General features: G+C 41.9%; 1 protein-coding gene across 5 annotated transcripts in view; it reads right to left on the reverse strand.

Annotated features, from left to right (window-relative positions):
* The window catches only part of LHFPL3 (LHFPL tetraspan subfamily member 3), a 399,847-nt gene that overhangs the window by 50,296 nt on the left and 322,303 nt on the right, over nucleotides 1-27,248 (reverse strand). The gene's annotated exons all lie outside the window — the stretch shown is intronic.

Here is a 27,248-nt window from a genome sequence, read left to right on the forward strand (position 1 = left end):
ATTTAGAGAGGAAAACATGATGAAGACCGAAAAAAAACAAAATAAACAGCCTTGATCAATACTGCAACTTCTTCCGTTGTGACAGAAGTAAGACTCCTCGGAACATCTTTCCAGCAGTGAGCAATTTTAAATGTTGTGTCTGCATGAGTGCTTTAAAAATATTTGAAGAAAGATGTAACAGGAAAAAAAAATACCACAAGCCAGAGTAATTAGTTGGATCAATGATAAAACCACACCTGAGATATGTCCCTAAGTATACCCTGATCTATGTACATCTTTCATGCTTTTGGATGACATGCTACAGCATTAAATTAAAAAGACATATTTTGGTCTTGCAGGTACACTGCTCATTGCTGTTAGCTGTGTTTTCAAAACAACATGTACCATTTTAAAGAACCCAAGCCTGCCAAATCCTTACTTATGCAAGTAGTCTCAGTGCATTAGGTTTTAATTGTATAAATCTTTTGTGCTATTAATTATGCACACATGGAGCGCCTGTGATTGTGAGGTTTTAAGCTCCCTCGACTCTCATGAAGGTCAATGGGACTTGAGGATATGCAACATCTCAAAGGATCAGGTCCTCAGTTTCCCTATTTTATTTATGTTTTTAAGTATGCAGGTATTTGTATGAATACATGTAACCTGTGCATATGATGGAGACACTAAAAGTTACCCACAAGCACAGAATTTTCACGAGGAAAAATGTGAATGCAGATGTTTATTCAACATTATTAAAAAATTAACATCTGTAATAACTATGGAAGAGAGAGAAGTTTTCACACAGGAATTTCAAACTGAGTAGACAAGTGGCCTTAATTTGTAGTATTCAAGAAGAAACCTAGAAGGAAAAGTTGGAATAGATACTTTTGACGGAATAGACCAAGACAATCATTTCTTAACCAAGAACATAGATCAAGTACCAGTATCACTTTGACAAACTATGCTCTGTCTCCAAAAGGACTGAAGAGTTGGTTTGATGTATCAGTTACCGTTTCAAACAAGTCAAAGATACACCAGAAAACATCTAAATCCATTGATTGAATGATAGATATGCTTCTAGTAAAAATAATATATTAACCTTCCTAAAGATTTATTGCAGATGGTAAGAAATGCATGAATTTGGGTTTTTTTTAGGACATAGCTGGATTTCTATTTTCGTGGAAGCTTTGACTTTGCTTATATTGCTCCTGGTGTAACCTCCATAAAACGATGTATTGGCTTGCCTCCTATGTGCACATTATTTAGGCAATGAAACATAAAAGACTCTGTGATGTTGTTGATTAATGCATACATTGGTTGTGTAGTGAGATACAAGGCAAAGCAGCTGTCTTGATTAAGAGGCTGAAAAAACCTGGAAATATAATACTGTACTGAATAAATGAAATTAACCAGCATTTCATGTTTCTTCTTCAATATTTATTTCTCTGCTTCTGTATTGTAAGACTGGAGTTTAGAATTTTACACCTATGTAATACTACTTAGTCCCTCGACTCTCTCTGAATTCATTCCTGTTAAATGGAATTGATGCTGATTCTGTTCTGATTAAGCAGCAGTCATTACAACTCACTCTCATGGCACTAAAGTGGTATACTTGAGAGACAACCCAATAAAATTCCTATCCTATTCAGGTATGCTCTGACTAAGGCTCCAGTCCTTTAAATGAACTCATGCATATGGGTATTCCCACACTGAGTGGAGTGGTGCGCCTCATAAGTGTAAAAATTATTCTCATGCATAAAGTGTTTGCAGGATTGGGGCCTAGGGCTGAACCTTGTTCACTTGACTGACCCCATTTAAATCAAGTCAACTACTCATGTGGGTAAAGTGAGCAGGATCTGGCCCTAAGTGACATCTCCTGTGTCATATGTTGAACACTAAAGCAAATGCTTTGGGCCAAATGTTGCTCTCAGGGTATAGGGGGGAGGGTGTTTCCCAGTAAAGGTAGACAGACCCATGCTAGCTTTGCTCAAGCTAATATGCTAAAATTAGCAGTGTGGCCAAGTGGCATGGTGGTGGTGGTGACTAGGATTAGCCACCCAAGCCCGATGCTGCCCAAGTCCCTGGGTTTGTGCTGAGGTGGCTAGCCTGGGCTGCTCCTGCAGCCACATTGCTATTTTTAGCTCACTAGCTTGAGCAGAGCTAGCGTGTGTCTGTGTACCTGTGTGGACAGCACCCTCCCAGCTGCCATGTACATAGCCGCAGTGTCACCAGGATAGATCTGGAATAATTCTGCTGAGGTCAGTGGAATTAGTGCATATTGATACTGGAGTAACTGAGATCAGCACTTGGCATTTTATGTTTATATATATGAGCTGGATGAAATCTTGTTCTGGTTGAATTAAAATCTCCTTCAAACTGATATGTAAACAAGCCCTTCATTTAAGATAGTTGTAAGAAACAGTTAAGGGCCACACCTAAAACAAAGCCTAATAAGTCGGCCCAGGAACTAGCATCATGAGGGTGGTGGTGTGGTTCCACTAAGTATTGTGAACACGTGCGTGTGTGCGTGTGAGGGAAGGGAGAACACACAGAAACGAAGAACAGACAAGAACACACACAGAGGCAGAGAAACCAAGAGAGCCAAGCGGGAGCCTGTGAGAACAGTGTGACCCTGAAAAAAGCTAGAAAGGGAGCTTTTGGATCTGGTGTTAACTAAAGAGGCTCGGGGGCTGGAAGCTAAGAAACTGCTCCTTTTGTTCTCGGTTCCTCCTGCATTTGGAGAAGCAGGACTTTGTACATTCCTTGTAAATAAACAAAGTTGCAGCACAGAAAATACCAGTCTCCCAATTTCTGCTCCTAAATGGAACATTCCCCAGGCTCTGAAATTTGACTAGCCGCTCAGGTCAAAAAGAGGCAACATAAGCAAACAAAAATGTAGTCTAGTTTTGGAGTGGTCATAATTTTGAGCACCCCCGCAGCTTAGGGCCACAGGGGGAATTAATTACATTTATTAGAAGCTCTTGTCTCTAAAATAAGATATAGAGGGTCTAACTCAGTTCTCTGTTACATTGGTGTAAATCTATTTATTTTTGTTTTTAAGCAACAACAAAACATCTGTTAGTGACGCCAATAAAATGCTCCATTATGTATATAAGAGTAATAATACCCTTCTAGAAGTATTGATAGCATCCTGCCAATGGGAACTGACAGGATTTAATACTACAATAAAACATTCCCTGTTGTGTCTTCTTAATTAATAGACTAAGTCTCCACTGATTAAGCATGGAGGTTATTTATAATAACCACAGCATAACCAAAAGGAAAATAATTGATTCAGTTGCTAAATTCCCAGGATCATGTGTGATTCATTTACACTTAACCCATTGGATCACTCTAATTTATCTGTGATTTACAAAATTAAAGGAAGAGGGTTTTTGGATAAGCATTTTTATTATAAGTACTATTAATCTTAAGAAATAGTTCCATTTGTGAGAGGACAGTGGAGAGTTAATGGAAATATGGCAATTGACACTTCTGCAAAGTGAAAATACTCCGACAAGACATATGAAACGGTGCCAGATCACTAACTGAAAAAAATCTTTGCTATGTTGAGAATGAGATGCAATTACTTAAAATTATACATCACAGCACAGCCCCTGTAAATTAATCTAGTCCTTGCATCCTCTCTTAAATATTGTACCAATTAATAGAAGTATATATTTAGATGAAGAGGCTGAGAGTTCTGCGTCAGTAGATGATGATGATAACTCAGCAGTACATCATCTGAATCTTTGGAAACTTCTATAGAGGCTAGATCTGTCAGATGAACATTTGTAGAACAAAATTTTAAGGGACTATTTTTGTAATATCCAGAGAGTTTCAACAATACATCAGACTATACAATGTATCTATTTTAGAGTAGAGCTGTTAGCACATTTCTCTTGAACAATACCCTCTTTAGTATTTTTCAGACATGAACATCTCCTAAAATGAAGCCTGCCTTTGAACTGTTTTTGAAGATTTTCAACAGCAGGTCATCAGAGACACTTTCATCAGGTCCTCAAAGTACCAGTGAATGAATGACCCACAGATCCTCAAATGAGTAGCAGTTATGGTGAAAGGCTACCTTGACACCAGTGAGTACAATATGCATGTACTTCAGCAATATATAAATGTTATTCTGCTGTGTTAGGGCTTGATCCTGTGAGGTGCTGGATGCCTCCAGCAAGGTGTAGGCATTTTCAACTTCCAATTCCAATGGAATTGAGGGCACCCAGCATTAGGATCTGCCTATTAGATTAATAAAATAATATTATTTGTTCTTACCTTGATGGTCTGTTGAAAGCCTTATTTGTATACTTATTCACTTCCCATCTTGACTGCTCAGTTAAGGTAACTCTTTAGTCTCCCTAAATCCCTGTCCCTTAAATTCACAGTGTCCAGAATACTCTCTAATTCCACAAAACAGAACCATGTCACCCTTCTCTCACCTTCACTGGCCTCCTATCCATCTCAAATCCAATTCAAAACTAGCACCTGGTTTTCCAAACTCCCCATGAAACAGGCCACCCCACCTTTCTACCCTTAGATCTACCTACTTCCCTCTCTGTTAATTTCACTGCTCCGGTACTGACTTCCTCTCTTCTCCTCCTTTTCCCCATCTTATAGACTTTCCACAGTTGGAAATCGCTCTCTCATTTGTGATTCTAAGGATTCCTTGCCTACACGGAAATCTCATCCTCCCTCTAAATGACTCAGTGATTTCCTTTCTTGAAATTCTGCCTGAAGGCCATCTTATTTGCTCTTCTCTATGGTTGACTGTAAATCATATTCCAAAAAAAAAAAACCTATAAATTATGTGGGCTCAGTCCAGCACTCAGTCAAAACGTCTATTGCAATCAATGAAAGTTCTGGCTGAATGAGAAGCACAGGACCAAATTCTATTTGTACATGCAAAAAGAAAAGGAGTACTTATGGCACCTTAGAGACTAACCAATTTATTAGAGCATAAGCTTTCGTGAGCTACAGCTCACTTCATCAGATGCATATCGTGGAAACTGCTGCAGACTTTATATATACACAGAGAATATGAACCAATACCTCCTCCCACCCCACTGTCCTGCTGGTAATAGCTTATCTAAAGTGATCATCAGGTGGGCCATTTCCAGCACAAATCCAGGTTTTCTCACCCTCCACCCCCCCACACAAATTCACTCTCCTGCTGGTGATAGCCCATCCAAAGTGACAACTCTTTACACAATGTGCATGACAATCAAGTTGGGCTATTTCCTGCACAAATCCAGGTTTTCTCACATCCCCCCCACCCCCATACACACACAAACTCACTCTCCTGCTGGTAATAGCTCATCCAGACTGACCACTCTTCAAGTTTAAATCCAAGTTAAACCAGAACATCTTGGGGGGGGGGGGTAGGAAAAAACAAGAGGAAACAGGCTACCTTGCATAATGACTTAGCCACTCCAAGTCTCTATTTAAGCCTAAATTAATAGTATCCAATTTGCAAATGAATTCCAATTCAGCAGTTTCTCGCTGGAGTCTGGATTTGAAGTTTTTTTGTTTTAAGATAGCGACCTTCATGTCTGTGATTGCGTGACCAGAGAGATTGAAGTGTTCTCCGACTGGTTTATGAATGTTATAATTCTTGACATCTGATTTGTGTCCATTTATTCTTTTACGTAGAGACTGTCCAGTTTGACCAATGTACATGGCTTGGAGTGGCTAAGTCATTATGCAAGGTAGCCTGTTTCCTCTTGTTTTTTCCTACCCCCCCCCCCCCAGATGTTCTGGTTTAACTTGGATTTAAACTTGAAGAGTGGTCAGTCTGGATGAGCTATTACCAGCAGGAGAGTGAGTTTGTGTGTGTATGGGGGTGGGGGGGATGTGAGAAAACCTGGATTTGTGCAGGAAATAGCCCAACTTGATTGTCATGCACATTGTGTAAAGAGTTGTCACTTTGGATGGGCTATCACCAGCAGGAGAGTGAATTTGTGTGGGGGGGTGGAGGGTGAGAAAACCTGGATTTGTCCTGGAAATGGCCCACCTGATGATCACTTTAGATAAGCTATTACCAGCAGGACAGTGGGGTGGGAGGAGGTATTGGTTCATATTCTCTGTGTATATATAAAGTCTGCAGCAGTTTCCACAGTATGCATCCGATGAAGTGAGCTGTAGCTCACGAAAGCTTATGCTCTAATAAATTGGTTAGTCTCTAAGGTGCCACAAGTACTCCTTTTCTTTTTGCGAATACAGACTAACACGGCTGTTACTCTGATATTTGTACATGTAGGCTTCTGTGCTCAGTTCAGCATTAAGATTCATACAGCCTAATCACTGAATTTAGCTTTGCTTTGGTTTTAAAGTAAATTATGAAGAGACATACAATTGGGTCGATTTGATTCAAGACATTTTGAGAAATCCCCAAATATAAAGGCACTCATCTATCACTATAGTCCTGTTACTGGAGCTATCCCTAAACAGAAGCAGTAGGCAGCCCATTTCTGTAATGTCATTTGCAGATTTGTCTCCCTTGAAACTGGTGCTTCCAAGAGGGACGCTGCCATGTGGATTGCCAATGGGAAGACATGGTAAAGTCAGTCCCCCCAGTACTACTTTGACAGGCAGAACTCTGGGAATCACTTCATTGTGGATACAGCATTACAAAAATAAATAGTAATGAATGGCATCCCTGAGTACCTCCTGCATATGTGGATTTTTGGGCACTGTGGAGCTACTCATGCATATTGCAGTCTAGAAAGCCGGGCATCTCAGACCTAACCCATAGCTACTGCCGTCCTCCTGATGTTATGGGCCAAATTCTGACCCTGAATGTGCACAGAGTTGAATGGAATCAATGGAAGCCCCATGTGCATCCCCCAAAGGCAGAATTTGGTGCCACATATGGTTGTGGACTTCTAAAGATCCCATGAAAATTACCAGATAGGCCAGGTAATTTCACCAAAAAATTTATTAATTGATTTAATGTGGCTGGGAGCACACAGCATTTCCCATTATACTTCTGAGGCTCCCAATTCAACCATCCATCCATGTGCAGCAAAATACTTTCAGCACAGGCTTCACTTTAAACACATTCTTAAGTTAATGGAATTTAAAAACGTGAGCTCAAACACTTTGCTGACTAGGGATGGATTGAAACATGTATTTAAATGCTTTGCAAGATTGAGGGCTTACATTCTAAAGCCTGGGCTACTTGCATTGCTAAAGCTTGCATGAGGATGAGAACATCTACCTCTGGGCTGTTACTCCCCTACTCAGTTTGTAGGTGGGGAATGATCAGGATACTGACTAACTGCCCCCAATATACCAGCCAACACACTGGAGGCAGCACCAAGGGGTAATAATCCACACCACAACTGCCTGTCTAGAGCATAGGGGAAGCAGGATACAGACTGCGATGCTTAGCGTTCCTGCCCTACTCCTGGGGCAGAGCAGCTATGCAGTACCCCTTCCTCAGGCTGGACTGTAAGAGTCCAGTCCAGTCCATAGTATTCAATTAGGGATCCTAGCACTGAGCACTCACATGAAGTCCTGACAGAGAAACATACCAAATCTAAGGGCACGTGTACACTGCCCTGCAGGTCAACACTACAGGGGTGTGAATAGCAATGCGCACCGAAGTGTTGTATTGTAACTCTCCTAGAGTACTGGACACGGCAGGCATTGATCTAAAAGGTTCCTAGTTTGCATTAATGTACATACAGAGGAATTACAGCACAGCACTTTGGTACGCAGCACTATTTAACCCCCCTTAGTCCGAACTGCGGGGCAGTGTAGACGTTCCCTAAGTGTCAAGTTTTAGATTATATCATTTACTAGGTTTGCTGTGTTTTGAAATGCATACATATATAATAGGTATGAATGAATTTGTAATTAGATCCCTTTTAAAATTAAGAATGGTACAAAATGATGCTGTAATGTTTTGAATAATATTTACTTACTTTTGAAAAAAACAATATATACATATTCTTGTTATACTTTTATTATAAAGAGTTTGGAAAACAGAGCTTCTACTTATTTTGAAAAAAATAGCTTTAATAATACGTAGTTTACATATCCCTTTTCATTTCCAAACAAGTTATGAGCCTTATATAACTCATTTGATTAAAGGATGTGGAAACATCCATCACAATTTCTTAATATATGGACTAGTACAAGTATATTATGACTGCTAACATAAGGACTCAATTTAAAAAAAAAATGTGTTTCTTATTTCCTCTCCCAGCTACTCTTATTCCTGTCTCTTCAAGATCTTCTAGCAGAATCAATCAGAAGAGGTTTCTTTTACTTAATCCTTCCATTTCCTTTAATTTTTAAAAGCCATTCAGGTCATTATAGCCAACATACAATATTTTTTAATCTGTTCCCCAACAGTTCTGCCCCCCACACCAGAAGACTCATTTTTTGTTTACAGGACATACATTTCAGACTCAGATTTTAACTATTAATCTGACCAACAACATAAGAAGCAAAGGGCCCTTTACTGCACCACTGACGTCAGTAGGAGCTCTGACATTTCCTTCCGTAGGAGCTGGATCAGGCAGGGAGTAGTTTATTTCCTTTTAATGCTGTTCCCCTAGATGTCTCTCAGGGTCCCCTCTGGAGAGGTGCTGCGCTCCCTTAACTCCCATCTAGTTCAGCGACACATTGCGGTCACTGACCTCAGTGGGAGTGGGAGTGGAAGGTGCTCACTGCTCACCACCTCTCAGCAACAGACTCTTAGACTCAGCCAGCACACATCGCCTTTCTCCAAACTAAGTCCCAGCCCTACAATGTGTTTCACATGTGCCCACTGACTTTAGTTGGGCTCCATGTGAATGCTGGGCTACACTAACACGGAGCTTATGGCAGGACTGGGGTCTAATTCTGCCTCCACATCATTTCTACCTGTCACTTTGCAACCCAGTCAAAATACGTGAGAAGCTTCACCCTGCTGGGACTTCACGAGTCGCAGTGTTTTAGATTGGAATGTCCCAGAGCTGCATGTAAACTCCACTGCACACATTATTATTTTTGCATCTAAATCTTCTTTAAAATAGTTGGATAGACTCTTTTCATAGCTGAGCAGCCATCTCAGTGAATGTAGAGGGTGATTTACAGTTTGTACTTTGTACACTTTCTGTACTGGAGCATAAAATTGAAAGGCTTATGCCAAACTCATTCATACATGGACACATTCAAGAACAAATTAATTTTAAAACACTTACAGGATATAAAATGCTTCCAAGTCATGCTTTACAAATCTACAGAGTAATTTATATCATAATATAGCATAATTAGAAAAGAGCTGCTGTGGAACAGATAATATGGCATTTTTAATCTAAAAGGATTTTAGCATTACGCTTCTCTATATTATCTGTAATTCAGACCTGAAGGGAATCGTGACTAATCAGTTTTAAAACAAAATTACTGTATAAAAGAGGGCTCACCTAGGGGAAAAAAAGATCATTTAAAGCCAGCTTAAGGTTCCTAGAACCAGGGACACACCACAGTAAATCAGTGTGCTATAGACTGGACTTGGGGATGGATTAGGATCTCACACTGGTATAAATCAGGAGTTACACTGGTTTAAAACCAGTGTAAGTGATTTAGACGCTGGCCCACCAATACTAGATAAATCCCCCACACAGCTGGAGAGCCAGGGATGACATTAGCTTAAAAAACACATTTCTCTACCACTTAAGCTAAAGAAGCATGCCCTTAGCTAGCACTACTGGTAGGCCCCTTATCCTCTGTGTGGACTAGCTACTGGCAGGCACCATCACTCGCTGACTCACCACATAAAGCCAGTATATTCCTTGTGCCACCTGACTGCTGGAGGCAGAGAGGACTGATCATGGGAGATGCTAGGAGCCTACTTTGAGCTGATGAATGCCAGCAACTCCCACTTCATCCAATGGGAGCTGATGGCAGCACCTCACAGGATCAGGCTCTGTGGCTGCGTAAGGCAAGAGCAGGCATAATGCCTGCAGGGATGCTGTAGTGTGTGTGCTCACCAGCAAACCTTGCAACAACTTTTAAAAAAGAGTAGCTTGAGTGTCAGACCTACTCCCTTTCCCAGACAAGCCTTAACTCCCACATGCCACACTAGTGCTTCCACAAAATTCTCCATATGCTGAGCATTTATAATTAGCAAACACAGTAAGAAATTATTTTAAAAAACTTAAAGGTAAATAACTGAACCAAATTCAGCCCTGGCATAGGGCCACAACTCCCAATGAATTCACCGTGGCTGTGTGGGTGTAAGTGAGAGCCGAGTTTAGCATGTTGATAGCAAACTAAAGTAGTTACTCATATTCCCCCAGGCATTCTTCTGCCTGAATCTGTTTAGGGGCACTTATGCCATCTGTACAAGCAGGAATTTAACATGCTTCCTGTAGAAGGTATAAATGCACAGTTCAGGGTGAAGTAGCTACAAGTCCCTCATTCACCCAGCTTGGTTTGTGTATTATATCTGTATAGCTGGTACTGTAATTCAGATGCAGATAATGCATTCCCTCATCTCCTCAGGAGAAATATAGACTTAATTAAATGTGGTCAACCTCTAAAAGGTGCAGATTTCAAAGACAAAACTGCAACACTTGTAGACCAAATAATGTAACTTACAGTCATTCAGTATTAAGAGACAAGGTGGGTGAGGTCATATCTTTTATTGGAGCAACTTCTGGTAGTAAGAGAGTCAAGCTTTCAAGCTTACACAGAGCACTTCTTCAGGTCTGGGAAACAAACTCAGAGTGTCACAGCTCAATACAAGGGTGGAACAGACTGTTAAGAAGCAAGCCTTATTGCCTATCTGGCAATCTTAACATAGCTACTCCATGGTTTTTGTTTATATCAGTTTGGTGGTCATCAACACCTAATTACATTTCATAGAATCATAGAATCATAGAATCATAGAATATCAGGGTTGGAAGGGACCCCAGAAGGTCATCTAGTCCAACCCCCTGCTCGAAGCAGGACCAATTCCCAGTTAAATCATAGTGGCAGCTTTCCTATAGGTGGATAGTGAAAGTGAAAATGAACTGAGAATGAACATCCAGCTCTATGCGGGCAGCCTGCCTGGCAATTGGTAACTGGAAACCCTTTGCAACCAAAAAGCTGGCAGAGGTTCTGCCGTGCTCCAGCTCTTTGTTCAAAGTGACAGAGCTCCACACTCAAGAGAGAGGATGACTTTGGTTCATCCTCATTCAGTGGTGAAGTGAAGGCAGCAGTCAGAAGTAAAATAGCACTATAGTAACAAATGGAAAAAGGGAAAATTAAATAACAATCAATATAAATGAGAAGTTATGTAAATGTAGAAAACTCATAAGGGAAGCTAAAGATATAAAGGAAAAATCCATAGCTGGAAGGGCTAAGGACAATAACTAGTTTTTAAAGTATATTAGGAACAAAAGAAACATAGCAATAAATGGTAACGTTAATGAGGCAGAAGTGTTCAATAAATATTTCTGTTCTGCGTTTAGAAAGAAGCAGGATGATGTACTTCTATTACATGATGATGATAAAGTTCTTTCCAGTCCATTAGTAAATGAGGAGGATGTTGGACAACATCTACTAGAGAGAAACATTTTAAATCAGTAGACTAGGCTAACTTGCACCTACGAGTTTCATAGTTTCATAGAATTTAACGCCAGAAGAGACCATTAGTTCATCCAGTCTCACCTCCTGCGTATCACAGGCCATTCAATTTCACCCAGATAGCCCTGTATTAACCCCAAATGACTTTAGTTAGACCACAGGAGACCAAACTGTTGCATGCCATAGGTAGAGAACAGGAAAGACTGAGGTGTTACCAATGTCCAAGGCCCCTGCAATGGCAGGGAATTGATTAGATCAGTGGTTCTCAAACTTTTTTTTCGTGGATCACTTGAAAATTGCTGCAGGTCTCAGAGGACTACTTAATGATCTTTCAAAATGTTGTTTATACTGTTAGCTAACTATTGTAAAGCACTTTGGATAAAAGCGCTATATAAAAAAACCCTTAATAATAATTAAAGTTTTTTTGTTCTACAAATAAAAGCACACAACTCATATTTTAATATCAGTAGTTTTACCTTTCTAATGCGATGGATGTGCCCTCTATCCCCTGTCGCGGCAGCCTCTGAGCTGGGGCTGGGAAGGAGGAGGGTCTCTCCATTTCTCCCAAGCTGGGGCTGGGAAGGAGGGGGGTCTCTCCATTTCTCCCATGCTGGGGCTGGGAAGGAGGAGGGTCTCTCCCCCACCGCAGCCACAGAGCTGAGGCTGGGCAGGAGGGCTGTCTCTCCCCAGCAGCCACAGCCCGGGAGCTGTGGAAAGTCGCCTCTTTCTCTGGTCACCACAGCCCTGCATGTCCCAAATTCCCCCTACCCGCTCTTCTCACCCCACTGCCCCCTCCCACCTACCCCCTATTCCCTCCAAGGCCACCACCTCACCTTACATGTGCGTCTTCTCCAGGGTCCAGGCACCTAATTAGTGGAGCCACGCTTGCATGGCTCCACTAATTAGGTGGGTGGCCCTTCATTCCGTTGTGTGCGACCTCCCAGGCATGCACCTTGGAGGAAACTATCCACGGACCACCTGAATGGAGCTTGTGGTCCACGGACCACAGTTTGAGAACCTCTGGATTAGATGGAATATGCTTAGATGATACCAGCAGGCGAACCCTGCCCCATGCAACAGAGGAAAGTGAGCATCCCTCAAGGTTTCTGCCAAGCAGACCTAGGGGATAATACCTTTAGAACCCTAAATCTAGTGACCAGTTTGACAATGAGCATGTGAACAAGACACAGCAGCCAGGCATCTAAGGAACAGCATTCTTTGTATTCTCTCAAGGCATTGGTCCACCCCTTTCCTAAAAGAGTTGGCTCTGCCCCATGCTCTGTCCCCAGCCTCGCTCCGCCCCCTGCCACAGCTCCACTCAGGCCCCTCCTCCACCCCCAACCCAGCTCTGCCCTCAGTCCCTCTCCGCTGCAGCCAGCTCAGCCCTCATTCCCTCTCTGCCACACAGGCCAGCTTCACCTCTAGCCCCAGTTACTCCCCCAGCCCCAGTTCTGCCTCCAGCTCTGTCTTCAGCCCAAGTTCCTCTTCTGAGGAAGCCTTGGCTGTGTATCATGGGGGGAGGGGGGTGCGAACAGATTCTAGTACTGGTAAGGGGGACGCGACAGGAAAAGTTTGGGCACCACTTGGCTAATGTGATCTTTGGATGAATACATAGGAGAGGTACTTGTGGCACCTTAGAGACTAACAAATGTATTTGGGCATAAACTTTTGTGGGCTAAAACCCACTTCATCGGATGCATGCAGTGGATAGGAGAGGTGACTTTACCTCTGGTGAGACCAGTACTGGAATACTGCACCCAGGCCTGATTTCCACTTTTCAAAAATGATGTTGGAGAGGGTGCAGAAAAGAGCCAAAAAAATGATTCAAGGGCTGGAGAAAATGCCTTATACTGAGAGACTTAAAGAACTCAATCTGTTTAGCTTTTCAAAAGAAAAAAGATTACAGTTTCTAAGTACATCCACCAAAGGAAGTGGTGGATTCTCCATCTCTTTATGTCTTCACAGCAGGACTGGATGCCTTTCTGGAAGATATGCTTTAGCTAAATAGAAGTCACTGAGCTCAATACAGGGGTAACTGGGTGAAATTCAGTGGCCTGTGATATACAAAAGGTCAGACAAGATGATCTGATGGTTCCTTCCGGCTTAAGCTCTGTGAATCTATGTTGCCATTCAGGAGCTGTCTCTAGAACAAACCTTGCAGGGGTGTGTACCCTAAGCACAGCCCCCTGTAATCCTGTCCTTGGCTGGACCCTTGTGCGGCCAAGACACAGGGGGGAGCCTATCTAGCTGTGGAACCAGCACCAGGATTTGGTTCCAAAAAGCACAATCTGTTGGTTCCTATTTCTTCACTGTGAAACATTTTTGAATGTATTCCTCTAGGTGTTAATGCCCTTCAAGTGCGTATACGAGTTATAGCCTCACTTAGGTACCTTCTTGTAATCTTTCTCCATGAGGCAATCAGTTCAGCCCCTTCATTGCTACATTATGTTTTGGTTGTGCCATAGTATCTGATACATACTCTCTGGTCTTTACAAGTATTCCTTGACTGACTTCAGTGTAGCTACTCCAAACTACTTTTATGTGAGAGGAGAATTAGGGCCATTGCATTTTATGGATAAAATACTAAACTAAATCACGCAACCCCAGAAATTAGAGATGGAGGAGCTATCCAGGACACCCTCTACCCCAACCAATGTAGCAGTGTTTCCTACAGTGAATTTCTAAAGCTTTGATTAAGCTAGTTTTAAATGATTCCAACAATGGAGCTTAAACAGTTTCCCCTGAGAAGCTATTTTGCAAACTAACCTGTCTCACCATTGCCAGTAAGCCTAGCCTTTTCTTTTCTTTTTTCTTAATTGCACTCTGTTGTTCCTATTTGTCTTCCTGTGGCCACCCACAAACAATTATTTTTCCTCTTGATGTGAATGACCTTCAAGTGCATACAAGAGTTATATCCTCACTTAGTCATTGTTTAGCAAAGCTATGCAACTTCTTGTAATCTTTCTCCATGAGTCAATCCCTCCAGCCTCTTAATTGCTATATTTATTGTGGTGGTGCTGTAGCATCTGACACATGCTCTCTAGTATATTTTTAAATTTTTCAACCTACAGCAACTTACTTTAAGGAGTGCAAAGGCTTAAAAGAAAGTGCCTATGATGTCAACTGCAGCAAGACAATAATCTCCACCTTCTTTGAAACTGACAGTGTCTATTTCTAATTCCTTTAAATTGTCAATCTCATTGTAAAATGCTTGCAGAGATTGACTCCTACACTAGGTCTGTCCAATGGAAAAGTGATTGCATCATGGAACTGCATTTCATATTTTAATACATTTACCCTTTTGTAAGAGACAAATAATAAAAAGAAAATTAGATTGAAACAACTTGCTATAAAATGTATCAACACTAACAATGATAAACCTCATAATTCATGTGCGTGCTTCACGAGGTTGCTGGAGAACACCTGCCTTTGAAGGGTAAGGGTATGTGGGGAGCAGGGGAGCAACATTTTCTTTGCTTTAGATGGTAATAAAATTTCCAATGCCTTTTGTGACCCCTCTGGGGATTGCAATGGACTGTTTGAGAAATACTGTTCTAGCACATCAGAGGCTTTCAAACTGTGGTTTGTAGTCCATCAGCGGTGTGCAGAGCACTTGCTGGAGGTCCACTTTGTCTGTCTCATGATGCTGGCTCTCCACCTTGTTTCCTTGTCCTAAATCACATGAAAAGAAGCTAAAAATATATCACATACTTTCCTCATATTACTTTACTTTGAAAGCAACTGCTGTAGAGGCCCTAGGGACACTGTGCCATTGCAAATGAAAGGGGAGGTGGCCTATACAATTGTGAAGAGAAGAGGTGTCCATGAGACAGCCCGGACACAAACTTTTCCTGACTTTTTTCTTGAAAGTAGAGACAAGTGTAAGGAAACAGATCAGAGAGGAAAACAAACGATTGAGGCCCAATTCTACTTTCACTAACTGACCATCACCAGTTAGACACACCTTTTATTCCGCTGACTTTAGTGGAATCACTCTTGATTTACACAAATATATGTGAGGAGAAAATCATACCCCAAATTCACACCTTTGTAGACTGAAACCCTCATCCTCTTCTAGGTGATTTAACATTAAATAAAACCATGAGAATTTGAATGATAAATTCAATTGAAAGATCAGGATAAAATGGCTGGTATTACAAAACAGGAATTATGAATGGAAAGTTATTGATAAATATCAAAAGAAGAAGGTTCCTTAAATGAGGTCACCACAGCGAAGTGTTTTGTAGAGCAGTTGCTTGGCAATCAAGTGACACAAAGAAAGACTTCTGAAGGACGTTAATCAAGGTACAAGTAAAAAGAAAATGAGATGCTTCAGGACACAAAGGCTGCAGGAAGTGCATCTACAGCAGCAACGGTTGATGGAAATCATAAGTTAGCAAATAAAACTAAGGCTACTTGAGGAAATGAACACAAGAACTGCAGAACACCTATTCTGACAATGTAGCCATTTGTATTGCTAAAAGGGAAATCAATGAACCATATGCAAGAAGACAGGCTTATTAAATGATTGACTGTCCACCTGGAAATTCCTGTCTGTGAATTCATCATGGTGATACAGTATAAAAAATAGAGACTAGGGTTAAGAGGTTGTTCACTGAAGTGATCAGGTATCTTATAACTTAGATTTGCAAACAAAAGAGGAAATGGAAGACCATTGAAGCTACTGCTTTGGGTTTTATTAAAACGGAACCAGCTGTCACATAGGAAATATATGTATGGGAAGGTAAAAGAGACTTCCCCAAGTAAGAAGTGGGAAGGATTATCATAACTAAATCCCACAATGTTAAAAATTGGATCGGAAAGAATCTGGTCACTGTAGCAATTGGGCAAGTTATAATGTTTAACCTATACATGTTAATTACATTTGCAACTGAAGTTTTCCTTTTGGATAACTCCAGTTCTACTAAAGACTTCATTGTTGTAAGAAATAACACCTTCTTCTTTATCTATGAAAGCTGTCTCAGGTAGACAAAATAGCTGTACTAAGAAGTTAACATTTTTAACAGAATCCCTTATCAGGGAAACGAAATGTGTTTGAACTTCATAATGTAGAAACTCCTCAACCCAAAAAGTATGACTGTTAAATAAAAAAATCAAACAAAACCCACAAAACACTATTACAGACTATGCCCAGCATTTCACATGAACAAGTAGTAATTTATAGCCTGATCCCAGGGCCACTGATATCAATGGAATTATTTCCATTGATTTCACTGGGTTTTACATAAAAATCAAGCTCTCAATAATTCTATTCTGAGGTGTAAAGTTTTAGACATTTTAATTCAGACAGGCCTCTGAACAGTACTTAGTTGACAATCATCTTTATGTTTATTATGATAGTGCGCAGGGACCAATATTGTCCATCTTCAATTTCTATGTTCTATGTTCATCCAACCCCTTAGCTGTACATTTCCTTGCCCTCACCTCATTTGACTTGCAACCCTGGGTCAACTCTCCCACTCACCAAAAGGGCTGTTCACTTGACACATTTTTCACCTCTACTTTCTCTCTCAGCTTTCTGTCACCTGATCTCTTTCAGCAATACCTATCAGCCTCCTCTGCATGCCCTGTCACTCACCCTTTCTCTCTGTGACTTCCAGTCCATCAGCACTGATGATCTCTTGTCTCCTCTCAGCCCTCTCCTCTCTGCCTTCCCTTCCCTCCACTGATATGGTTGTTGATTCTCTCTATGCTCCCCTCTCCTCCAGCCTTGACTCTTTGGCCCATCACTCTCCCATCACAAGGTCCATCCTGCCAACCTCTAGCCCTGGCTCATATCCTATATCTTCTTCTTTTACTCCTGTTCCCATGCTGCAGTGCCCCTGGTGGAAATCTTGTAACCTGGCTGACTTCCTTTATTACAAATTCATCTGCTCCTTCTTCAGTTCTTCCACCGACCTAGGTAAACAGCTCTACTTCTCCAATTTAACTGAATCACACACCTGCAATACCAGCTGCTTCTTTGCCACTTTGGACTCATTCCTCAAACTCTCCCCTCCTTCTGCCTGTACAGGATTTTGCCAATTTCTTTCAATAGAAAACACGACATGACCTTCCCTGCCCCTTCGCTTGCCTTCTCTTCCTTTTCCTCTTCCCCCCTACAACTCTCTCCTCTCCATGATCACAGATGCAGAAATTCTTGTCTGCTCTTCATCTCTAACCCATTCCCTTGCTCCATCCCGTCTTCTGATCTCCCTTGTGCTCACTCTCATCTCCTCCCTGACTCTTCTCTTTAATTTCTTGCTCTCCTCTGGCTCTTTCCCCGCACAATACAAGCATGCTTTAGTCTCTCTAATCTTAAAAAAACCCTTTTTATCTCTAAACTAATTGAACGTGCTGTCTACAATTGCCATCTTAGTTCTCTTCCAGTGCCATCCTAGATCCCCTCCAATCCAGCTTCTGTCTCCTACACTTCATTAAACTGCACTCACCAAAATTTCTAAGAACCTCTTCCTAGCCAAATCTCAGAAGCAGTACTCCCTCCTCATCCTCCTTAACTTGTCAATCACATTGGACACAATTGACTGTCCTCTTCCTGAAATTTTTTCTTCCCTTGTTTTCCATGACTCTGTCCTCCCCTGGTTCTCTTCTTCCCTCCTAATTGCTCCTTCAGTGTGTCCTTCTCATCTGCCCTTCATCTTTCTGTGGGGTTTCCATAGGGCCCTGTCTTTGGCCTCTATCTCTTCTTTATCTCTGGGTAATCTCATCTGAAATCACAAATTCAACAATCATCTTTATACTGATGATTGATGATTCACAGATAGACCTCTCTACTCCAGACTTGTTTCCATTGGTCCTGTCAAGGTTCCTCCCCCACTCTAAACTTTAGGGTACAGATGTGGGGACCTGCATGAAAACCTCCTAAGCTTACTTTTACCAGCTTAGGTTAAAACTTCCCTAAGGTACAAATTAATTTTATCCTTTGTCCTTGGAATAACCATTGCCACCACCAAACTCTAACTGGGTTTACTGGGAAACGTAGTTTGGACACGTTTTTCCCCCCAAAATCCTCCCAACCCTTGCACCCCACTTCCTGGGAAAGGTTTGGTAACAATCCTCACCAATTTGCATAGGTGACCACAGACCCAAACCCTTGGATCTGAGAACAATGAAAAAGCATTCAGTTTTCTTACAAGAATACTTTTAATAGAAATAGAAGTAAATAGAAGTAAAGGAATCACCCCTGTAAAATCAGGATGGTAGATACCTTACAGAGTAATTAGATTCAAAACATAGAGAATCCCTCTAGGCAAAACCTTAAGTTACAAAAAAGACACACAGACAGAGATAGTCATTCTATTCAGCACAATTCTTTTCTCAGCCATTTAAAGAAATCATAATCTAACACATACCTAGCTAGAATACTTACTAAAAGTTCTAAGACTCCATTCCTGGTCTATCCCCGGCAAAAGCAGCATACCAACAGACACAGACCCTTTGTTTCTCTCCCTCCTCCCAGCTTTTGAAAGTATCTTGTCTCCTCATTGGTCATTTTGGTCAGGTGCCAGCGAGGATACCTTTAGCTTCTTAACCCTTTACAGGTGAGAGGATTTTTCCTCTGGCCAGGAGGGATTTTAAAGGGGTTTACCCTTCCCTTTATATTTATGACAGGTCCAAATTAAAATCTCAGCTTGTCTCTCTGACATCTCCTTGTGGATGTCAATTTATGAGCTAACAAATTTACTTGAGCATAAGCTTTCGTGAGCTACAGCTCACTTCATTGGATGCATCCGATGCAGTGAGCTGTAGCTCACGAAAGCTTATGCTCAAATAAATTGGTTAGTCACTAAGGTGCCACAAGTACTCCTTTTCTTTTTGCGAATACAGACTAACATGGCTGCTACTCTGAAACCAATTTATGAGCTCAAGCTCAACAAGGCTAAAACAGAGCTCTTAATTTTTTCCTCACAAGCCCTCCCTACTACTTCTTTTCTTAATCTCCACCCTCCTGTCTGTGACATGGGCCCCGAACCTCCCTGTCATCTTTGACTCGGACCTTCCTATAGGTCCTCACATCCATTCTATGCCTATATATTACAGATTCTTTCAGGATAACATCTCTCAGCTATTGCCTTTCCTGTCTACTCACACAGCTAAAACACTTGTCTAGGGTCTCATCAGCTTGTGTCTTGATTAGTGAAACATCCTTTTCTCTGGCCTTGATCGATTCAATCTTGTCCCACTCATATCCATTCAGAATGCAGATGCAAAGATCATTTCCATAGCCCATTGCTTTGACCATGTCACTTCTCTCTTCGAATCCTTTCATTGGCTCCCTCTTCTCGAGTGCATCAAACATAAGCGACTTGCCTTCATTTTCAAGGCCCTTCATGGCCTATCCCGTCCCCCGCCCATATCAACTTTCATTCACTATTGAAATGTCAATTCCTTTCTCTGATTGGTGCATGATGCCAGCCTCTATTGCCTACTTGTTAAATTTTCAAACAAGCACTTTCGCTTTTCTCTCATGGTGCACCTCACACTTGGGAGAAGCTCCCCATCAACATCCACAAAACTAACTCATCCTCTTCTTACAAACTCTTCTGTGCCATGATGCCTACAATAAACTTGACAAAGGCTAGGCTGTTGGTGTGCTGAGATACTGCCTATCATGCTGACCAATACTACCTCCCTGTTTCCTTGTACTTCCCTGTCTGACTGTATCCAATTGTTGTCTCTTGTCATATACTTAGTTTGTAAGCAATTTGGGACAGAGACCATCTTTATGTTCTGTGTTTGTAAAGCACAATGGGGTCATGGTATATGACTAGGGTCCCTAAGTGCTATGGTAATACAAATAATAATTAAAAATAACCAGAACTGGTTGGAAATTTTCTGCCAGGGCATTTTTCCATTGGAAAATGCTGATTTGTTAAAAGTGAAATGTTCTGAAAAAAAGTGCCACCTTTGATGAAAATTTGTTCCAAAATGATTTTCAAAAGGATTTTGATAAAGTTGAAATGTCCCCAAAATGAAAAAGTTGAAATTGGAACAAAAGTGTTTGAGTTTTGTGAAAATGAAATGTTTTGATGATCCCAAAATGCAAATTTTTGATAGGAATTTTGGTTTGTGAGAATTTGTTGTTTTCATTCTGTTCCAGAATGGAAGAAATATCAGAATAAAAATAATTCTCCCAAAATGAGAAATCTGACTCCCACACAGCTCTAATAAGAGTATAGGGGCCACATTGTTCTGTCACAGTATAGACACAGAGTCATAGACAGTCCCTAGATACAAAGAGTTTACAATCTAAATAGTGAAGTCAGACAAACAGGGTAGGGGAAATGAATAGCACACACAAGACCAGTGAGCAATGTGGTGAGGGCAAATGTCATGTTAGTGCTGCAATTTTGGTTTATTTAAAATATTTTCAGTGGTTTATGTTTGGAGGGAATTAGCTACATGGAAAGGCAATGGAAGGGAGGAAGTTGGAAGGGGTTGGAGCAAACAGCCAATCAGCACCGGAAAGAACATTCTGAATAAAAATTGCAGAAAGCATGCTGATGACATTTGTGCCCTTGCTTGACACTCTTTGCATATAGAGTGCATATACTCTTTGCATATTTGTCTTCAATCTCTGGCTGGGCCCACCCTGAAGTTTCTTTTTCAAAGCCCATATGGCTGAGGGAGGGAGCGGTGGATGGTTCCTAATGCCCACACCCCAGCAAAGTTCTGAGTAGCAGTGGTGCTTGGGGGTAGGGGAGGAGGATTGGCCTGGCTGGGCCCCATTTTACCCCCTCCTCCAACCCAGTGCAACAACAATTTTATGATCACTATTGCCTTAGGCCCATCTGAACCAGAAGCCTAGAGATGAAATCTTGGTATCCCATTAGTTTATCCTGGGACATCCAATCCCCAGAATGTTGGATATTGAACGAACCCCAAATATTTAGCTTTCAGAGTACAATATTAAGGTGGGTCAGCTTTGGACACTAAAGCCTGTTGAAATACATCCTAGACTACTCAAGAAGCTGACAGGAGATATCTCAGCCATTAGCGATTATCTGCAAAAAGTCAAGGAAGCTGGGACAGATTCCCAAGGACTGGAAGAAGGCTAATATTAAAGAAAAAGGGGAATAAGGACAAACTGGGGAATTACAGACCAGTCATCTTAACTTCAGTACTCTGAAAGATAATGGAGCAAATAATCAAGCAATCAATTTGCAAACACCTAGAAGATAATAAGGTGATAACAGTCAGCATGGATTTCTCAAGAACAAATTGTGTCAAACCAACCTGATAGCTTCCTTTGATAGGGTAACAAGCCTTGTGGATAGGGAGGAAGTGGTAGACGTGGTATATCTTGACTTTAATAAGGCTTCTGATACTGTCCCGCATGACTGTCTCATAAAAAACTACGGAAATATAGCCTAGATGCAGCTACTATAATGTGGGTGCATAACTGGTTGGAAAACCGTTCCCAGAGAGTCGTTATCAGTGGTTCACAATCAAGCTGAAAGGGCATATCAAGTGGGGGGTCCTGCAGGGATCAGCCTGGGGTCTGGTTCTGTTCCATATCTTCATCAATGATTTAGATAATAGCATAGAGAGTGCACTTATAAAGTTTGCGGACTATACCAAGCTGGGAGGGATTGCAAGTGCTTTGGAGGATAGGATTAAAATTCAAAATGATCGGGACAAACTGGAGAAATGGATGTAAATAGGATGAAATTCAATAAGGACAAATGCAAAGTACTCCTCATAGGAAGGAACAATCAATTGTGCACATACACAATGGGAAATGACTGTCTAGGAAGGAGTACCGAGGAAAGGAATCTGGAGGTTATAGTTAAGGTTAAGATTTTTTCACTGTTATTTTTAGTAAAAGTAATGGACAGGTCATGGGCAATAAACCAAAATTCATGGAAGCCTGTGACCTGTCCCTGACTTTTACTAAAAATAACTGTGACAAAATGGGGTTGATGAGGGGATGAAAGCCCAAATCCTGCTGTGGGAGAGGAAGGGATAGAGGGGGGTGTCCAGCACCCACCACTGGCGGCAACTGGGAGCTGCGGAAGCCCCCCGCCACCTCCAGAAGCTTGGAGCTCCAGGTCCCCCACCACCCATGGAGACTGAGAGCCTTGGGGTCCCTGCTGGGTGACAGATCCAGCCCCACTGCTCTGGGGCTGAAGCAGAAAATCTGTAACTTCTGTGACCTCTGTGACATAATCTTAGCCTTAGTTATAATGGATCACAAGCTAAATATGAGTCAACAGTGTAACACTGTTGCAAAAAAAGCCAACATCATTCTGGTACGTATCAGTAGGAGGGTTGTAAGCAAGACATGAGCAGTAATTCTTTCACTCTACTCTGTGCTGATAAGGCCTCAACTGGAGTATTGTGTTCAGGTCTGGGTGCCACATTTCAGGAAAGATGTGGACAAATAGGAGAATGTCCACAGGACAGCAACAAAAATGATTAAAGGGCTAGAAAACATGATCTATGAGGAAATATTGGAATAATTTAGTTTGTTTAGTCTGAGGAAGAGAAGACTGAGGGGGGACATGATAATAGTTTTCCAGTACATCAAAGGTTATTACACAGAAGGTGGTGAAAAATTGTTCTCCTTAACCTCTGAGGATAGAACAAGATGTAATGGGCTTTAAGTTGCAGAAAGGGAGGTTTAACTGGACATTAGGAAAAACTTCGTAGCTGTCAGGATGGGTAAGCACTGGAACAAATTGCTAGGGAGGTTGTCAAATCTCTGTCATTAGAGGTTTTTAAGAACAGATTAGACAAACACCTGTCAGGAATGGTCTAGTTATTACTTAGTCCTGCCTTGAGTGCAGGGCACTGGACTAGATGACCTATTGAGGTCCCTTCTAATCCTACACTCCTAGGGGTCTATGATATTGGCTGTCTCTTATACTGTTGCCAACACTTCTGCAATATGGAAATAGAGGACATCCTTTCCCCAGAGCTCACTGGAGGGTATCTTCCTTGCAATCACCACAACCTTCTGCATGAAAGGAACAGAGGGAGAGGAAAGCTGGTCTTGCAGTTAAGGCAGTGGGTTGGGATTCAAAAAATATTAGTTTAATTCCTGGCTCTGCACCAGACTTCCTGTGTGACTTAGCATAAGTCACTTAATTTCTCACAGCCTCAGGTATCAACCTATAAAATGAGGATAAAATGACTTCCCTTCCAACACCCCTTTTTCTATCTTTTTTTTTTGGAATAGATTATAGGCTATTCTGGGCAGGAACTCTCTCTTACTCTGTACAGAGGTTAGCACAATGGAGCCTCAATCTCAGTTGTACCAGCATACAAATGAATATTATAATTTGTTCTTTTTTGGTGCCTGAGGATAGATTCTATTAGCATGAGCTCCTGATTTTCTTTTAATAAAACAAGTACGAGAAATAATTAACAAATAGCCTCCTAAAGAGCAAGAACTCCACCTCAGAATAGTGTTTAATTCTTGAGAAAATTAAAAGCAGAAAGACTGATGCAAGGCACAAGAAGTTAGCTTGTGGCACCTTACTTAAGCACAGTCTTTTGCTCCCTGGACTGCAGAGGTTGGGAGTTCTACAGTGCTGGTGATCTGAAATTGAAAGAAATATTCTTCTGATCTGTGTCAACAGAATATCCCAGTCTCTTCTCATACTGTCTTATTGTGAAATTAGGTTTAAGCTATTTCTCCTTGAAATATAAGTGTACAAAAGGAATTCAGACAAACCGCCAAAACTCTTGTGGGTTTCTCTGGACTTAACTTTTAAAGATTCAGCCATGACTAGTTTGGTCTCACCCAAGCAAAGCGGAATAGGCCAACATATGGAATATGGTGGTTAGGCACCAGTGGAAGCTTTGCTTCTCACAATACATAATCTCCCTTCACCTTGTCTCTATACCGTACCAGCACTAAGGTATCTGTGAGAGGGCAAAACTACCGTAGGTTTCCTTGAGAGTTCAGTTGTTTCCTTCCTGATTGATGAACAGGCTCTGTTATTGAGCATGGCAGATCTGATCCTCTCAGTCCCTCCCAGATTGAGAATCAACAAAATAATGGTTGTGTATTTTGTTCTTTACACAACATAGTTAATATGAAGGACCCACATTGGGGTCCAAATAAAAGAAGATCACTCACCTTGTGCAGTAACTGAGGTTCTTCAAGACGGTTCTCCCTATGGGTGCTCCACTTTAGGTGTCTTGGCACCCTGCGCTTGAAATCGGGGATTTGTAGCGGCAGTGCCTGGTTGGGCGTCCATGCGCCATAGCTGTCTCGCGCCGGTCCAAGTGATTACGTAGTGGTGCGCAGCCAACTTTCCCCTGTTCTTTCTCTATCCCAGAGAATCGGTGTGAAACTCCAAAGTAGAGGGGAGGAGGAAGGGTAGTGGAGCACCCACACGGACAACCACCTCAAAGAACCTCAGTTACTGCACAAGGTGAGTAACCTTCTCTTCTTCTCTGAGGAGTGTCTCTGTGGTTGCTCCACTTTAGCTGACTATTGAGCAGTGCATGGGAGGGGCTTTGGAGTTGGTCTATTGACAGTGGATAACACCGTAAGTCCAAACTGAACATCTGCTGCTTATTGTTGTTCTAAAGCATAGTGTTTAGTGGAAATATGGGCTGATGCCCAGGTAGCTGCTTTCCAAATGTCAGTGATAGGTACATTATTGAGAAAGGATTCAGATGTTGCTAACGCTCTGGTGGGGGTTCCAGATTGTTGTTTTGGTAGCACAAATAGGTACATCCGGATATCCATTTGGATAGTCTCTGTTTTGAGATGGTTTAATGCCTCAAATGTTCTGTTATGCAAATGAATAGTCTAGGTGATTTTCTGAATGTTTTTGTTCTTTCTATGTAGAAAGCTAATGCTCTGCAAACGTCTCATGTGAGGAGTGAGGCCTCCCTGCCATCAGCACGTGGCTTCAGGAAAAATACAGGTAAGTAAATGGGCTGATTTAAATGAAAAGGGGAGGCGACCTTGGGTACGAATTTAGGGTGCTGTCATAGGATTACTTTATTTAAAGAATATTGTATAAGGTGTGTGTGCCATGAGGGCACCTAATTCTCCCACCCGTCTTGGGGATGCGATGGCAATGAGGAAGGCCACCTTCATTGATAAGTGCAACAAAGAGCAAGTTGCAAGGGATTCAGATAGTTTTCCCACGAGATCGTGTAGAACAAGTTTGAGGTACCACATGGGTGTAGGGTTTCTTTGTGTGGGATAAGTGTTTCCTATGCCTTTAAAGAAGCGTTTAACTGTCGAGTGAATATAGTGACTCCGTCCATCTTTTCATGGAAGGAGGTGATGGCAGCCAAGTGTACTCTGATGGAGCTTGTGATTAGCCCTGATTTTTTTAAGCCCCAGTATATAGTTGAGGATTCTCAATGGTGGGGCTGATTGTGGAAAGATCTGTTTGTCCTGGCACCAAGTGCAGAATCGTTTCCACTTATGGACAGACGTCTTTCTTGTGCTTAGTCTCCAACTGTTCAGTAGTATATCTTTCACTTCCTCAGAACAGTCCTTCTTGATCCCCGTCAGCTATGGAATAACCAGGCCTTGAGGTGGAGTACTGCAAGGTTGGGGTGATGGACACATCCCACATTTTGTGATAGAAGGTGAGGCACTAAGGGAAGGGCTCGAGGTGGTTTCATCATCTGGCTCAGGTATGGGAACCATGTTTGTCTGGGCCATGTGGGTACAATGAGAATGATCCTGGATGTGTCCTGCCTGATCTTGGCTTTGGAGAGGAGTCGGGGAAAATGCATACATCAGTGGCACCTCCCATTTTAGGAGGAGAGCATCACCTAGGGAGTGGTGTCCCAATCCAGCCCGGGAGCAATATTGTGGGCATTTGGCGTTCTGAGCTGTTGCAAACAGATCTATGGTGGGGAGTCCCCATAGTTTGAATATGGCTTTGAGAATTCCGGGATCCATCTCCTACTCGTGGGTCTGTGAAAAATCCCTGCTTAGTTGATTTGCTATTTTATTCTATGTTGTTGGTGATGCACCAATTCCAAAGGCATATTGCCTCTGTATGTAGGAAGTACGATTGTGCTTCCCCTCGGCTGTTTATATAAAATATGCATGCTATATTGTCCATAAGGATCTTGATGGCACTGTACTTGATTAAAGGGAGAAAGAGCTCACATGCATTTCGGACTGCCCTTAGCTCCAGTAAGTTTATGTGCAGGTTGGACTCCGCTGGGGACCAGCCGTCTTGGATCATATTGAAACTAGATGTGCCCCCCAACCAATTAGGGAAGCATCTCTCATGATTGTCATGGTTGGAGCTTTTTGTTGGAAAGGGACTCCTGAGCAGATGTTCTGTGGTTGTGTCCACCATGTTAGTGAGTCTTTTACCCTGCATGGCACCGTGAGGTGTCTGTTGAGAGAGTGTCTGTGCGGTATATACACCGTTCGAAGCCAGGCCTGTAAGCATCTCATGTGGAGTCTGGCATGTTTTACAACAAATGTTGTCGCCGACATGTGCCCCAAGAGTTGTAAGCAGGTTCTGGCAGATGTGTGTGGGCTGTCCATCATTGCTGAAATTAGGTTGACTAGAGCGAGGAAGCATTGTTGGGGTAACATTGCTGTTGCTGTGAGACAACTGATGTAGGCTCCTATGAATTCCAACTTTTGGAAAGGAACCAGTGTGGACTTTTGTACATTCATTTGCAACCCTAAGCCCATGAACAGGGTTATTGTGCTCTGCATGGCATTTATT

This window comes from Lepidochelys kempii, chromosome 1 (assembly GCF_965140285.1).
Source record: "Lepidochelys kempii isolate rLepKem1 chromosome 1, rLepKem1.hap1, whole genome shotgun sequence".
In the NCBI taxonomy this organism is placed as follows: domain Eukaryota; kingdom Metazoa; phylum Chordata; order Testudines; family Cheloniidae; genus Lepidochelys; species Lepidochelys kempii.